The sequence below is a fragment of the Rhinoderma darwinii genome, chromosome 4 (genome assembly GCF_050947455.1).
Source record: "Rhinoderma darwinii isolate aRhiDar2 chromosome 4, aRhiDar2.hap1, whole genome shotgun sequence".
Taxonomy (NCBI): Eukaryota; Metazoa; Chordata; class Amphibia; order Anura; family Rhinodermatidae; genus Rhinoderma; species Rhinoderma darwinii.
Genome location: NC_134690.1, coordinates 7,143,342 through 7,158,775, shown reverse-complemented (window position 1 = coordinate 7,158,775; position 15,434 = coordinate 7,143,342). Strand labels below are relative to the sequence as shown.

Genomic DNA, 15,434 nt, shown 5'->3' with positions numbered 1-15,434 from the left:
CTGCGTTTGCGCAATCTGAAGGCTCATAGTATCAATAATCAGTGGCCTAGCAACTCCGTCCACCAATCACTGCACTCCAAAACAGCCGAAGCTGTAAACATCGGTCTTCTCATGTAACAACAAAATTTCACATGGCAACCAAATTACTCCTTTATAAACAAATGCAAAAATAGTAGACATTCAATGTAATATCAACTAGTCTATTGCAGGAAATGAGGTACGTTAATCATTATTAATATAGAAACCTATATATACCTGATAGTGAATGCTCTAAAAGGCAGATATAGAAGAGAATAAATGTATCTGCTAGGAGTTTCAAAGTTTGGGTCTTATACATTTCTCTATCTAACACAGTGATGCTTCCCCCTTTGTCCGACATCTTGATAATACACAGAATTTCTTCCAATTCGATGGGTTGTTGTGTTTACAACTCAAAGGAGTATCAATGGGAGTTAAATTATCCCCTTCTCTGGCAAATCTTGTGATGGCCTGGTGGGAGAAACTGTTTATTTTTTCTAGTGACAATCCCTTTGGCAGATCTATTAATTGGTATGCAAGATATATTGATGACCTGCTATTTATATGGGAAGGCAATATGTCCCAAATTTCATTAACTACCTTAATGATAATCAATTCAATCTTAAATTCACCTATTCTTTACAAAAAGATACTATCCAGTTTCTGGATTTAGAACTTAAGGGTTATATAGGGGAAATAATCAACACAAAGACATATTGCAAGCCCATTTCAGGGAACACCATATTGCATGCAACAAGTGGTTACCCTAGACAAACCATCTCATCAATCCCAGTGGGAGAAATGTATAGAGCAAAAATAAATTGTAGTAATGACCCCAATTATCGAGTGGAGCAGCAGCAAATCTGTAGGAGATTATGCAAAAGAGGGTATGCAGAATGGACCCTAAAAAGAGCAACTTCCATTGTAGAAAAAAAGCCCCGAGACCTCCTTCTGGAGCCAAAACCGAACAAAAGAAACATCGTCCCAAATGTACCTACTCTGGTGTTACAACACAGTAGTCAATTTAATGAAATAAAGATGATTGTCCATAAGAATCTAGCTATTTTAATGGAAGACAAGGCTCTGTCAGACATCTTAAAAGATGGTTGCCGTGTTATATCTAGAAAAGCTCCCTCACTAGGTGACCCATTGTCTCCTTCTACATTTTCCTCAAACACTCCCAAATTAACATGGCTTCAATATACGGGCTTCTTTAAATGCGGATCGCATCCGTGTAAAGTCTGTTCTCATGCCAAGCCCACCAAGACTTTCAGGGATTCAGACAACAATATAAATTTTTCAATTCAAACTTATATTAATTGCAATAGTGAAGCAGTAAAATACATTGTGGAATGCATTGCATGCAATCTAATGTATGCGGGTTGCACCAGCCGTAAATTTAAAGCCAGGATATTAGAACATTTGGGTTATATAAGAAATCCCAATCTTAGTAACATCTCTAATGTTGCTAAATATTTTATAGCTTCTCACAATAGATCAATTATAAACCTGAGATGTTATGCCATAGAAAAGGTTAAAACTCCAATCAGAGGGGGGAATATTAAACACAAGATTCTATCACGAGAAGCATACTGGATATTCACACTAAAAACCAGGTTCCCTAAAGGTTTGAACCTAAAAAAAGAATTCATGTTTTACTACTAGTATAAAAAACCTACGAAACTAGAACCAGAATCCAATATGGTTTAATAATTAATAAATATCTGCCAAATTTTCAAGTTTTTTTCAGATGACACCTGAAACTCTATATCGATAGGCCCCTTTAACATCATATTCCTTGTCAAACTTAATGTTGATATAGTCCATAAAAATGTTTATTAACCCCTTCCGCCTGCTTGCATTCTGGGCTCTAATGTCCAAGCCATTTTTTACATTTTTCCATTGTCACATTCGAAGAGCTCTAACTTTTTTTATTTTTGCGTCGGCATAGCTGTATAAGGTCTTGTTTTTTTGCGGGACGACTTGCAGTTTTTATTGGTACCATTTGAGAGTAGATGCGACTTTTTGATCACTTTTTATTACATTTTTTTAAGTCAGGATTAACAGAAAACAGCAATTTTTCCATTGTTTTTTATTTTATTTTTTACGGCGTTCACAGTGTGGGTTAAATAATGTAACAGCTTTATAGTCGGGGTCGTTACGGACGCGGCGATACCAAATATGTGTAACTTTTTTGCTTTATTGTATTTTTTTTTAATAGTAAAGCATTTTGTAAAGGGAAAAAGTGGGTTTTTCATTTTTTTTTCACTTTTTTTTTTAATTAACTTTATTAAACTTTTTTTACTTTTATACTAGTCCCAAGTCCCACTAGGGGACTTCACTATCCTCCGATCGCTATTATAATACACTGCAATACTTTTGTATTGCAGTGTATTACTGCCTGTCCGTTTAAAACAGACAGGCATCTGCTAGGTCATGCCTGCGGCATGACCTAGCAGGCATACACTACAGGCAGACCTGGGGGCCTTTATTAGATTTTATTGCCGGGTGTCGGTGGGATGAGAGGGAGCTCCCTCCCTCTCTCCGAAACCATTCAGATGCGGTGCACGCTATTGTGCACCGCATCTGAAGGGTTAAACGGGTGAGATCGATACTAATATCGATCTCACCCGGCAGAGCAGGGACGCTCCCAGCCCTCAGCTGCCTCTAGCAGCTGAGAGCAGGGAGATTTGACGGCTCCCTGCTCTGTTTACTTTATTCTACAGCAGCGCCGCGGCGCTGTAGAATAAAGCCCGTTAATGACCGCTGTGAAAAGGCTAATCGGCGGTCATTAAGGGGTTAACATCAAACACCTTTAAAGATAAAAATTTAAACCTTTCTTCCAGCTTATGTATTGTCTTAAAACTGTTCAAATGATGTATTTTTTAGCGTTCATTCATGTTTTAATATCTTGATATGAGTATTGCAGAGGTTCATATCCGACAGCCTAATAAATAATAACAAATATTAATACTTTATTCTTATAGGAATACATTTAGATCATCAGTATCTATAATTCCATCATTGATAATTATTTATCGAAACAATATTCTAAGCACACAATGTATTCCCTGAGCGACGATGTTCTATTACCGGCTCTCTGTTTCAGCACCATCTCTGCTGGACAGCTCCAGTGAGCTGAATAGCTGGCATTTATACCGATGCTTCATAGGCGTTTCCCCTGGTTAACTTTTCCCTGCTGGACAGCAGGAAGGACGTGGTATAGGTCTGAAACGCGTAGGCACTTTACCTACATTTTTACTCTCACATTCGGTAAAGATTCTGTTTTAAATGATCCAAATAAAATTGGAGCTATGTTCTATTTTTAACCCAACTGCGCTGGACCATCTATTTTTCTTCATTTCTCCTACATACACACTTACCACACTTCTCACATGCACTTTCATATATTAATTTGACTACTACAATCCTGACAAAGAACCTGATTATTATATGATCTCTTTTTAGTTTTTATAGCGTCTTTCTTCCCCGGTTCGTCACAATAATCTTTAGCTGTATATCACACTACGGGGCTTCCCCTGCTGCTCTGCTCTCCGAGTTCTCCATTATCATGACTACCACAGAAGTCCTTGATGGTACTACAAGTACTACAGGTTATTACCTACTAATATCCAACCTCTGTTACCTATGGACAGTCTTTATCTCTGCTGGGTTAGTGTTCTGTAACTCTGGTCAGTGGTCTGTAACTCTCAGCTCTGCCAACTACAAGCAAATTGTGTCAACTTATGGACACATAGTACCTTGCCGTTCCTGGTGTCCCCGACTCTCGACTATCTCAAAGCAAGAGGGCAACAGGATAACATTCCTCTTTGATCGTTAACCGATTCCACACAAAAGCCAAATAATAAATGAAATTTCCAAAATATGTATATCAATACACAAATTTAAACAGCACAGTTCATTGCAGGTTCACTACACAGCATTCAGCTTTCTAATCTTACACACAGACAGCTAGACACAATAGATTCACACTACTTCTACACAAGTTTCTCTCTTTTTTGTGTGTTTTTTACTACGTCATCACATTCCACAGGAGGGTTTCATGCACTCACTCCTCACAGCTTCTGTTCTCACAATCTTAATAGTTTCAATGCTGGCAAAAATTCTCTCATACCATGAACCTCAAGATTCACGCATCTGTACAACAGCTCAAGATAACGTACGTACCTGCAATCATTCACCATACAAAAAGCTTTGAACATACCTCATACTGCTGGATAAATTACTGTGTTCAGGAGATGTGACGCCATAACCGCTAATTCTGGCCTCGGCAATGAATGAGTGTACAATGTTTGCAAGAATAAGCTTCTTATGTACCTGCCGGTTGTCAATATTCACTGATGCAATACCGCCAGACCTCCAGCGATAGCTATAAGACGAGCAATCTCCGGGTTTCGGCACCAAAACTGTTAGACTGAAATTTGTATTGGGTATGTCAACCGATACCCGCCCTCCAGTGATTTATCCAGTTCCAAATCATAGGTAATATATATATATATATATATATATATATATATGAGAGAAAAGATGACACAAGAGACCATGCTTTGTATGCTCAAAATCCTTCTCTGCCGTTAATTTATCAAACCATTACAATAATATCTTTTGAAGTAGGAGCAGCTTGATTCCAGCCAATCATTTACAATGTTTACAAGATGACATTAATTTGTATTTCATTTAGCCAATAGCATATAATGACAATATGTTTTGTCCTGAACCAATCATACACTTACATGACGTCTGAAGTGTAAAACTATGAATTCCCAAAATATACTGTGTCAAAGATGCTAGGAGTCAGACTACCCCTTTCCTTATAGTATATCACTTTCACATCGAGTTAGGAGTCTTTTGCGGCTATAACAGTCTCCATTCTTCTGGGAAGACTTTCCACAACATGTTGGAGTTTGCTTATGAGAATTTGTGACCTTTCCGCCAAAAGAGTATTTGTAAGGTCGAGAATGTCTTATTCCAATTCATCCCAAAGGTGTTATATAGGATCGAGGTCAAGGCTCTGTGTGGCTACTCGTGTCCTCCACACCAAACGCCTCACCCGATGTCTTTATGGAGCTTGATGTGTGCACAGGGCAGCAGTCATGCTGGATCAGGAAAGGGCCAAACGCCAAACTGTTACCACAAAGTTTAAAGCTACAATTGTGTAAAATGTATTTGTATGTTGTAGCATTTACATTACCATTTACTGGAAATAATAGAGCCAAAGCCTGAAAAACTGCCCTAGACCATTATACCTCCTCCACCAAATATTACAGTGGGCACTATGCATTTTGATATGTAGCATTTACCTAGCATCTGCCAAACGCAAAACTTTTCTATCAGACTGCAGATTGTGAGCTGTGAGTCATCGCTCCAGAGAACACTTGGCAACCTGAGAAAATATAATTGGTTTCTCCAGTTTTGTGAGCACTAAGTAAAGGGCGTACTACTGAAAACCCTGCAACTATCTGTTACTGCCGCGGAAACCCAATCCTTTATCTGGCAGCTGCTTATCCCATGGTCCCTACTGAAACAAATATGCTTGGTCAGTCCCATATTTATGGAGAAGTAGGGAAGGACACCGGATCAGCCGATAGTTATCTCAAGTCAGTCCTCGGACTGGTCACCATATTACCAGAGCATACTCCGGTGGGTCCAAGTTCTGACACTGAAGATCCATCAAAAGACAATCTTATTTGAAGCTTATCTGCAGCCACTTATTTCTGATGACATGCACACGTCTGTATAGTTACATAGACACATAGTTACTGTAGGACAGAGCATCTCCATCAGGTTTACACAAGGGAGGGGACAGAATATGGATAAAGCAAAAGGGAGGGCTAAATCCTAAATCTTTGTTTCCCCTTCCAAGGAAAAAAATCAAACCATAAGGAATGAGCCCATCGACCCTAAAAGAGCAAAAAAAATATTCCTGATCGAAAGAGGAAGTCAGACTGGATCCTCATTCCTACAAGACTTCTGCACATTGACATAAGCGCTGACGTTACTTTGTTATAAGACATTATCTGGTCCGGTCTTGGAGCATCTCCTGTTCCTGCTGTGACCGGCTCCTGAGGTGACTATTGCATATATTTTCCCCCGGATGGACGGAGTGCCCTCTTGTCTTTTGAGGGGATTTTACATGGAAACACTTTTCACCATATTTTTATTTGAGTATTTTCCTGCTTATATAGATTTATCATGTCGCCCCTTAGACTTCTCTTCTCGAGACTAAATAAATGTAATTCTTTTAATCTTTGTATAACTTTGCATTACATTCATGGACGTAAAACATGAGAGATTTGGAGATTTGAATTCCAGCGATTTTTTTTATTAGGCTTGGATCACATATTCTTAAAAACCTGTAAATATTGAGCGTTACATCAGATATGACCGTCCCTCGCGACTATCACAATCATTGTGTCAGGAAGGGTCTGCATTTGATTTATGAATATATTTGCAAAACTAAAAATAGCAAAGCAGATCTAAAGAAAGTATTTGACTGTTGGGGCTTTTTTGCTATATATTTTTTATATACGTATGCTGAAAGGCAAAGCAGAAATTGAATCTGATAATCTGGATTAATCCTTAAAACACTTTTCATTCCTGACCCCATTAGTAAAGCATTTAATGCAGTTATTCCCGGTGCAGCGAAGTAAAGTCATTTCTGTGTCAAGTGCTTTCCAGTTTTTCCAAACGTCCTCTTCTGGCTTCAACAGATCTTTGTCAAATACTGTGGTGTAAGCGAAGGCTCGGTTCTTGGACTCGGGGAGGTTGACTTTTTTGAGTTTGTCAATGATGTTGTACTCGCCCGTGGGATCCGTACAGGTCAGAACACAGGGGGAGTTCAAGGAGAAAAACACAACACAACCAGCTAGGGGGGGTTTCGCTAGTAGTTTGCTGATGGGGGATGTAGAATCAGGGTTTAACAGACGGAATTCGGAGTGTATATTGTTTTCTCCTTTGCTCAAGGAGGATGCAGCCACCATTCGATTTCCCTCATAGATTTCTCTCTTTTTTTTTGAACAGTTTACCAGAGATGCCGGCATCTTTTTCTGTTTTCAGTATTTCGTCAAAATCCTTAGTTTGTAAATCTATGTTGCATTCTGTATCAGTAAACTTAACAAAATAAGCATACTGTTTCTTAATGTCCCTGCAGGGCAGAAGAGAGAGAAGATGAAGAGAACTTCCCTCTATACAAACATGAACTGTATTCATTTATTTTCAATTCAATTCTTCCACAACCGTTAACACCATAGTTAGGTCACGTGGAAAGCAGTATAAATATACCTACAATGCGGATCCTATCCTTACATAACTGGTAGAGAGTAGTGTTATTTGCCAATATGATGTATGCACATAAACTGGCAAGTTTCCACCAAACCGAGAACTGTCCGACACCCTGTGTTGAAAACCTACCTCAACCCTTCCCTTTTGCTGTTAATTAATGGCTCTATGGATCCTTGGCATCATACGCAGTGCGATCCATTAGTTATCACTCAACATTCTAACTAGTGGTGTTAGCGGTTTGGGGGGTCAAAAGTGGTGACAATCTAACTCATGTCACATATATTATGCTATATTACAGTTCACATATATAATTAATAAACAAGAGTCACTGTGTACATACATTACATTACTTATCCTGTACTGATCCTAAATTACATGCTGTATTATACTCCAGAGCTGTTCCCACTATTCTGCTGGTGGAGTCACTGTGTACATACATTACATTACTTATCCTGTACTGATCCTGAGTTACATCCTGTATTATACTACAGAGCTGCACTCACTATTCTGCTGGTGGAGTCACTGTGTATATACATTACATTACTTATCCTGTACTGATCCTAAATTACATGCTGTATTATACTCCAGAGCTGCACTCACTATTCTGCTGGTGGAGTCACTGTGTACATACATTACATTACTTATCCTGTACTGATCCTGAGTTATATCCTGTATTATACTCCAGAGCTCCACTCACTATTCTGCTGGTGGAGTCACTGTGTACATATATTACATTACTTATCCTGTACTGATCCTGAGTTATATCCTGTATTATACTCTGGATCTGCAGTCACTATTCTGCTGGTGGAGTCACTGTGTACATACATTACATTACTTATCCTGTACTGATCCTGAGTTACATCCTGTATTATACTCCAGAGCTGCACTCAGTATTATGCTGGTGGAGTCACTGTGTCCATACATTACATTACTTATCCTGTACTGATCCTGAGTTACATCCTGTATTATACTACAGAGCTGCACTCACTATTCTACTGGTGGAGTCACTATGTACATACATTACATATCCTGTACTGATCCTGAGTTAAAACCTGTATTATTCTCCAGATCTGCACTCACTATTCTGCTGGCGGAGTCACTGTGTACTTACATTACATTACTTTTCCTGTACTGATCCTGAGTTACATCCTGTATTATACTCCAGAGATGCACTCAGTATTCTGCTTGTGGAGTCCCGGTGTACATATATTACATTACTTATCCTGTACAGATCCTGAGTTACATCCTGTATTATACTCCAGAGCCGCACTCACTATTCTGCTGGTGGAGTCACTGTATACATACATTACATTACTTCTCCTGTACTGATCCTGAGTTACATTCTGTATTATACTACAGATCTACCCTCAGTATTCTGCTGGTGGAGTCAGTGTGTGCATACATTATTAATCCTGTACTGATCTTGAATTACATCCTGTATTATACTCCAGAGCTGCACTCACTATTCTGCTGGTGGAGTCACTGTGTACATACATTACATATCCTGTACTGATCCTGAGTTATATCCTGTATTATACTCCGGATCTGCAGTCACTATTCTGCTGGTGGAGTCACTGTGTACTTACATTACATTACTTATCCTGTACTGATCCTGAGTTACATCCTGTATTATACTCCAGAGCTGCACTCACTATTCCGCTGGTGGAGTCACTGTGTACATACATTACATTACTTATCCTGTACTGATCCTGAGTTATATCCTGTATTATACTCCAGAGCTGCACTCACTATTCTGCTGGTGGAGTCACTGTGTACGCACATTACATTACTTATCCTGTACTGATCCTGAGTTATATCCCATAATATACTCCAGAGCTGCACTCACTATTCTGCTGGTAGAGTCACAGTGTACATACATTACATTACTTATCCTGTACTGATCCTGAGTTATATCCTGTATTATACTCCAGAGCTGCACTCACTATTCTGCTGGTGGGGTCACTGTGTACATACATTACATTACTTATCCTGTACTGATCCTAAATTACATCCTGTATTATACTCCAGAGCTGTTCCCACTATTCTGCTGGTGGAGTCACTGTGTCCATACATTACATTACTTATCCTGTACTGATCCTGAGTTACATCCTGTATTATACTACAGAGCTGCACTCACTATTCTACTGGTGGAGTCACTGTGTACATACATTACATTACTTATCCTGTACTGATCCTGAGATACATCCTGTATTATACTCCAGAACTGCACTCACTATTCTGCTGGCGGAGTCACTGTGTACATACATTACATTACTTATCCTGTACTGATCCTAAATTACATGCTGTATTATACTCCAGAGCTGTTCCCACTATTCTGCTGGTGGAGTCACTGTGTCCATACATGACATTACTTATCCTGTACTGATCCTGAGTTACATCCTGTATTATACTACAGAGCTCCATTCACTATTCTACTGGTGGAGTCACTGTGTACATACATTACTTCTCCTGTACTGATCCTGAGTTACATCCTGTATTATACTCCAGAGCTCCATTCACTATTCTGCTGGTGGAGTCACTGTGTCCATAAATTACATTACTTATCCTGTACTGATCCTGAGTTACATCCTGTATTATACTACAGAGCTGCACTCACTACTCTACTGGTGGAGTCACTGTGTACATACATTACATATCCTGTACTGATCCTGAGTTAAAACCTGTATTATTCTCCAGATCTGCACTCAATATTCTACTGGCGTAGTCACTGTGTACTTACATTACATTACTTATCCTGTACTGATCCGGAGTTACATCCTGTATTATACTCCAGAGCTCCACTCACTATTCTGCTGGTGGAGTCACTGTGTACATATATTACATTACTTATCCTGTACTGATCCTGAGTTATATCCTGTATTATACTCTGGATCTGCAGTCACTATTCTGCTGGTGGAGTCACTGTGTACATACATTACATTACTTATCCTGTACTGATCCTGAGTTACATCCTGTATTATACTACAGATCTACCCTCAGTATTCTGCTGGTGGAGTCAGTGTGTGCATACATTATTAACCCTGTACTGATCTTGAATTACATCCTGTAATATACTCCAGAGCTGCACTCACTATTCTGCTGGTGGAGTCACTGTGTACTTACATTACATTACTTATCCTGTACTGATCCTGAGTTACATCCTGTATTATACTCCAGAGCTGCACTCACTATTCTGCTGGTGGAGTCACTGTTTACATACATTACATTACTTATCCTGTACTGATCCTGAGTTATATCCTGTATTATACTCCAGAGCTGCACTCACTATTCTGCTGGTGGAGTCACTGTGTACGCACATTACATTACTTATCCTGTACTGATCCTGAGTTATATCCCATATTATACTCTAGAGCTGCACTCACTATTCTGCTGGTGGCGTCATTGTATACATACATTACATTACTTATCCTGTACTGATCCTGAGTTACATCCTGTATTATACTCCAGAGCTGCACTCAGTATTCTGCTTGTGGAGTCCCGGTGCACATATATTACATTACTTATCCTGTACAGGTCCTGAGTTACATCCTGTATTATACTCCAGAGCCGCACTCACTATTCTGCTGGTGGAGTCACTGTATACATACATTACATTACTTCTCCTGTACTGATCCTGAGTTACATTCTGTATTATACTCCAGATCTACCCTCAGTATTCTGCTGGTGGCGTCAGTGTGTGCATACATTATTAATCCTGTACTGATCTTGAATTACATCCTGTATTATACTCCAGAGCTGCACTCACTATTCTGCTGGTGGAGTCACTGTGTACATACATTACATATCCTGTACTGATCCTGAGTTACATCCTGTATTATACTCCGGATCTGCAGTCACTATTCTGCTAGTGGAGTCACTGTGTACTTACATTACATTACTTATCCTGTACTGATCATGAGTTACATCCTGTATTATACTCCAGAGCTGCACTCACTATTCTGCTGGTGGAGTCACTGTGTACATACATTACATTACTTATCCTGTACTGATCCTGAGTTATATCCCATATTATACTCCAGAGCTGCACTCACTATTCTGCTGGTGGCGTCATTGTATACATACATTACATTACTTATCCTGTACTGATCCTGAGTTATATCCTGTATTATACTCCAGAGCTGCACTCACTATTCTGCTGGCAGAGTCACTGTGTACATACATTACATTACTTATCCTGTACTGATCCTGAGTTATATCCTGTATTATACTCCAGAGCTGCACTCACTATTCTGCTGGCGGAGTCACTGTGTACATAGATTACATTACTTATCATGTTCTGATCCTGAGTTATATCCCGTATTATACTCCAGAGCTGCACTCACTACTCTGTCGGTGGCATCATTGTCATTACATTATTTGCCTTGTATTGATCCTGAATTTAAAGATTTTACAAAAATCTTTGACAAATACAAGTACTAGAAACAGAACAGATTTTAAATATTTATTTAGATTTAGACTTTTTTTATTTCACATTTTTGCTTTTTGTTTTTTTTCAAATTAGATTTCTTACCCAGGAGAAAAATCTTTTCATCTAGATGTCAATCATCATCAGGTTTATACAGCACATGTAAGGCATTGTTCACATTTGGATAATTGTTTACCTCTAAAGTGTAAACCTTGACACATAACTGGATCCATCACACAACAGATACCACCAGTGCCCGGCGTACCCTTTTGATTTACAATGGCTTCCATTGTGTTTTCAGATAATCTGTCCAGACTGCTAATGGAGGTTCTAAATGGAATCTTCGATAACAGGATAATTGTCTAATTCTCTGTAATTTATTAACAGATCCATAAAGTAAATGAACGCTACTTACTTGAAGATGTTTTGCTCAATGTAGTTTGTGATTCTTCCCACTTGCTCTTGGCTTAGAGGTGTCACTGTTAGGACACAGCTCCACAGACAGAGCACGGTCAGGATAGCAGGTCTCATCCTCACCTGCAATGATATAAAAGGTTATTAATAGAGCAGTGACGAGGAGCTCAGTAACTCGCAGCAGTGGCTCAGATAAGGGAAACCTACAGGTGTTCTGTATTTATAGGTTTTATCTGGAGGCTCCACCTACATACAACACAAAACACAGGTTCATTGTCTTCCTATAATACGGAGCAGAGAATTATACTCCAGAGCTGCACTCACTATTATTGCAGATGGAGTCACTGTGTACATACATTACATTACTTATCCTGTACTAATCCTGAGTTACATCCTGTATTATACTCCAGAGCTGCACTCACTATTCTGCTGGAGAAGTCAATGTGTACATACATTACATTACTTATCCTGTACTGATCCTGAGTTATATCCTGTATTATACTCCAGAGCTGCACTCACTATTCTGCTGGTGGAGTCAATGAGTACATACATTACATTACTTATCCTGTACTGATCCCGAGTTATATCCTGTATTATACTCCAGAGCTGCACTCACTATTCTGCTGGTGGAGTCACTGTGTACATACATTACTTATCCTGTACTGATCCTGAGTTACATCCTGTATTATACTCCAGAACCCGTACTCACTATTCTGCTGGTGTAGTCACTGCATACATACATTATATTTCTTATCCTGTACTGATCCTGAGTTACATCCTGTATTATACTCCAGAGCTGCACTCACTATTCTGCTGGTGGAGTCACTGTGTACATACATTATATTACTTATCCTGCACTGATCCTGAGTTACATACTGCATTATACTCTAGAGCAGCACTCACTATTCTGCTGGTGGAGTCACTGTGTACATACATTACATTACTTATCCTGTACTGATCCTGAGTTACATCCTGTATTATACTCCAGAGCTGCACTCACTATTTCGCTGGTGGAGTTACTGTGTCCCACTGCTCCTCTCTGCTGCCATCTACTGGTCCATGCCCAAATACATTCATTCTCATACATTTAAAGGGCCAGTTCACATAATTTTCTATTTTCTGGTGATGTCACACTCACCTGTGACTATGTGTTGTATCTCAGCCCATTATGCTGTGGCCTGATCATTCCTAGCTTTCTGTTGTCTGCTGGTCTTTGCTTCTGCTTTCCTATTAAGATCTGGCTTGTTTTGTGGGCAGTTCTTCCCTCTATTTTTTGTTATTTTACGTTCTCTAGCGATATACCTCCTGCCCTGACCTGTCTGTTACATTAAACTCCCAGACCGTCTCATGATTCTGTACTTCAGTTTTGTCATCTTTTGCTTTTGGAGACTTCTCGGAGGGCCACCACTGCTGCTTGTATGTGTTCCTTCTCCTTATCAATCTTATCGCTTAGGTTCATGTAGAAATGAAGGACTTTTAATATCATTGTATGTAACTCTTTAACTTTTAATATATTGTTGGTACTTTTATTATTGTGGAAAATTAACCCTTTCAGCCACATGAATTTTTCATGTTCATGTTTAGCAGTATTTTGCCAGCAGAGGTTTCTCCCTCTATAAAGTAGCATATAATTTTGAATGCCTTTTAGAGGTTGTCCAGGAATTAGAAAAACATGGCTGCATTATTCTAAAAACAGCTCCACACCTGTCCTTGGGTTGCATTTGGTATTGCAGCTTAGCTCCATTGATGTAATTGGGGCTGAGCTGTAATACCACATATTACCTGTGAACAGGTATAGTGCTGTTTTCTTTGCTCGAGACTCCAGCCCTGCTCCCGACGTCCATATTTGGTCAATTCAGGGGTTTCCCATCGCTTGAATCCCAGAGCAGAGCATCAGCTGATGCTCTGCCTGGGGACTCCACAACTTCTGCCCACGTCACTGTCCACATATGGACAATGACGTCGGCAGAGGAGTACTGGAGTCTCAGAGCAGAGAATCAGCTGATGCTCTGCTCGGGGACTCCAGCGATGGGAAACCCCTGAATTGACAAAATTTGAACGTCGGGAGCAGGTCTGGAATCCCGAGAAAAGCACTAGCTGATGCTCTGCTCGGCACTCAAGCAATAGGCAATGTGATAGTCCCTTGCGGTCAAGTTCACGAACAGCACATGACGCAAGTGTTCAGTCACGTGGGGCCGTGTCGGAGCATCATCACTATTAGAAAAACTCCAGCACTTACTGAATAATTAATGAGGTTTGAACTGCACCATTTAGTACAGAATTTTTAATTAAAGTATATTAGTAAGTTACTTAGTTTCACATAAATATATTATTACAATGCAGTTTTTGGTCCCCGGATAACCCCTTTAATCTTTTCAACATACAATGCCATAGAAGATCCAGCCAATAAGCATGGGCATTTCATGGGTAAAGCCCCGGTATTACTGACGGGCATGCACTGATTAGCTGTCTAGTCACGCTTCTCTACAGTTGATTACACCACTACATGTCCTGTACTGCTCTATACCTGTGCCAGGACTAGCCGGACACCAGGTGAGGGCGACTACATTTTATATCTCTCGTACACTGCAGCGGACCCTGAAGAAGTCCCAGTCCTACACATAGAAAGTGATTATATAGCCTATAAAGAGTAGGGTACAATTAACACAACACATGTCTGATACAAAAATATAAACTTTATTAAACATAATCGCAAGAATTAAAAGATGAGTCATACAAAGCATGACATGGAGACGTTCAACAAATGCAGAGGAACTGTAAACATGATGGGTGAAATAACAGACAGAGACAATGTGTATTTGTCAAACTGATACAAACAGGCTGGCTAAATAAATAATGAATCAATGAGAGCTATAGTGCAAACAATGGCATGAACAGTACAATACTGTATGCAAGGAGAGCTAGGTAAATGGTGATGTAGTACAGTTTAAAGTGTCACAAACACCAGCACCTCATTGCTGGAGGACACGCTATAATTTTATATGTCAAATAAAGATGCACATAGCACTGTTCTCAATAAAGTTCGCCTGAGCATAATGGAGACAATGACATACCCATGATGATACCTCTGCAGAGAGACCGTCAAAAACGACGCGCGTTTCGGCGGGATGCCTTCGTCCGGGGGTGGCGTCTCTCCAGCTGGGGTCATCCTTTTAAAAGAAAGTTCTGTCCAATCATGTACGCCGTAGAGGGTTGTGTAACCGCATATTTAGAATGACGGCGTCATGCGTCAGGTCAGAGGGTGGCCGCAATT

At 39.7% G+C, this 15,434-nt stretch overlaps 1 long non-coding RNA gene across 1 annotated transcript; it reads right to left on the bottom strand.

The window, feature by feature from the left end:
* Positions 1–6,339: 6,339 nt before the first annotated feature.
* Positions 6,340–12,337, bottom strand: LOC142760602 (uncharacterized). Its single transcript, XR_012883324.1, has 2 exons — positions 12,162–12,337; positions 6,340–7,183 (listed from the first exon to the last, which is right to left on the bottom strand). It is a non-coding gene; the product is annotated as an uncharacterized LOC142760602 (long non-coding RNA).
* Positions 12,338–15,434: the final 3,097 nt, after the last annotated feature.